General features: G+C 37.8%; 1 non-coding gene and 1 pseudogene across 1 annotated transcript; both read left to right on the forward strand.

Annotated features, from left to right (window-relative positions):
* Positions 1-302: 302 nt before the first annotated feature.
* On the forward strand, positions 303-1388 carry LOC115940533 (taste receptor type 2 member 8-like; annotated as a pseudogene).
* Positions 1389-1983: 595 nt separating this feature from the next.
* Positions 1984-2087, forward strand: LOC115940536 (U6 spliceosomal RNA). Its single transcript, XR_004075270.1, has one exon. It is a non-coding gene; the product is annotated as a U6 spliceosomal RNA (small nuclear RNA).
* The last annotated feature ends 222 nt before the right edge of the window (positions 2088-2309 follow it).

Here is a 2309-nt window from a genome sequence, read left to right on the forward strand (position 1 = left end):
TTTTTTTTTAAAGATTTTATTTATTTATTTGACAGAGAGAGACACAGTGAGAGAGGGAACACAAGCAGGGGGAGTGGGAGAGGGAGAAGCAGGCTCCCTGCAGAGCAGGGAGCCCGATGCGGGACTCGATCCCAGGACCCTGGGATCATGACCTGAGCTGAAGGCAGTCGCTTAACCAACTGAGCCACCCAGGCGCCCACTAGCCTGGATCTTGAGAGAGGTTTTCCTAAGGATAACTAAGACTTCGGGAGTGTACTGGAGGCATTCTTCTCTTTGCCAGTGGATATCAAAGTACAGGAAAAAGAAACGTATTGAACATTAAGGCTTTGGATCCACAATTCTGTAATTTACAAAGGACTTAATTTACAAATCAGTGGAGTACTGAAGACAGAGATTTCCTATCACCAGTCATGGCAAGCACATTTAAGAATGTACTTATGATGATTTTTGCTGGAGAATTCATAATGGGGCTTTTGGGAAATGGATTCATTATATTGGTTAACTATATTGATTGGATCAGGAGCTGGAAGTTCTTCCTGATTGACTTTATTCTTACCTGCTTAGCTCTTTCCAGAATATTTCTGCTGTGCGTAACAATGCTAGGCATAGGTGTAGACATAATTTGTGAGGAAATATGGTACAATGATAATCAACTGATGACTTTTGAAATCCTCTGGACAGGATCCAATTATTTCCACACAACCTGTACGGCCTGCCTCAGTGTCTTCTACTTTCTCCAGATAGCCAACTTTTCCAATCCCATTTTCTTCTGGATCAAACAGAGAATTCACAGCCTGCTTCTCATTATTGTCCTGGGGGTGGTCTTCTCTTTCTGCTTGTCCTTGCTTTTTAAGGATACAGTATTTAAGAACCTGATCAAAACCAGGGTAAACACTTCAGTGTTATTAATATATAATGTTATATTAGTTTCAGGTGTACAATATAATCGGACATCGAATTTCACAGCAAGAAAATATGATTTATTAACTTCTAGTATAGTCCTGAACATAAAGTTCATCATCCCCTTTGGAGTGTCTCTGGCTTCCTTTGTCCTTTTGATAGATTCTTTATGGAACCACGCCAGGCAGAGGAAGGGCACAGGTTCTGGGGATCTTATCACAAAGGCCCATGCGCAAGCCATGAAGTCTGTGATTTCATTCCTACTCTTCTTCTTTATGTACTACTCGAGCAATGTTATAATATATTTGGCCTATATCAGTCTAGACAGTTTGGTGGCAAAAAAAGTTTGCTAATATGTTAGTATTTTCCTATCCATCTGGCCATCCATTTCTTCTGATTTTATGGAACAGCAAATTGAAACAGCTTCTCTCTGTGTCCTGAGGAAGCTGAGGTGGTGCAGGAATCTAAGGAAACCCACATACCCATAAAACATGCCTGAAATGACTGCGATTTTCTCAAGAATGAAGATCATGAATAGAACTCTGTGTACATTTCTTTCATTTCTCTCAACTTCTTTTATTCTGTTCTGTGGTAGGTCACTGAAACTTACTGGAAATATCTGTCTAGAATAAGTTAAAAGAAAAATATTTTGCTGTGTTTCCATCAGAATAATGATGGTATAATTAATAGTAAAATTAGAACGTATCACCAAGACAATGGGAATTTGATGAGATACAAAAATAAGACTTAGGAAGATAGAAATTTACTTATGGCTAGATTACAACTGTAAAAAATTAAGTGTAGCAAGTCTCAGACACAGAAAAACCCCAGAAATCATGAAAAGAATATTTAAAAATTCTACCTGTGGCTGATGGCTAACCATGACTTAAAATTGTATTTGGGAAAGAATGAACATGGAATGAACTGGTATGACAAATTTTTCGCTACCATCCAGAATATGTGCCTAGAAGTCCAGTTGCAGAGCCCATGAGAACCCTATTATTTCTTAAACATATGCCAAAGGTTGTCTCAAATAAATAAATGAATAAGAGAGAAAAACACATGACTTAGAAAATACAAGGTATGCTCACTGCAGCAGCACATATACTAAAAATTGGGATGATACAGAGATTAGCTTGGCCCTGCGCAAGGATGACATGCAAATTTGTGAAGCATTCCATATGTTTTTAACTTCTTTCATTTGTACCATTCCTTCAAATAAAGTAATTTGGTTCCCCCCCCAAAAAAATACAAGGCTCAAAGTATAAGGTACAGTAGAGGTTATTTTGTGGGTAAAAAATACAGAAAATACAATGCAGAATAGTTTTACATTTTTCTCATTCCTCAGGTATGGTGCCAATTTTGGTACTAAGTATTTGACTTTTTCTTATTAACTCATCAGATCCCTT

This window comes from Leptonychotes weddellii, unplaced genomic scaffold (assembly GCF_054177405.1).
Source record: "Leptonychotes weddellii isolate Sample4059 unplaced genomic scaffold, ASM5417740v2 HiC_scaffold_14958, whole genome shotgun sequence".
NCBI lineage: Eukaryota > Metazoa > Chordata > Mammalia > Carnivora > Phocidae > Leptonychotes > Leptonychotes weddellii.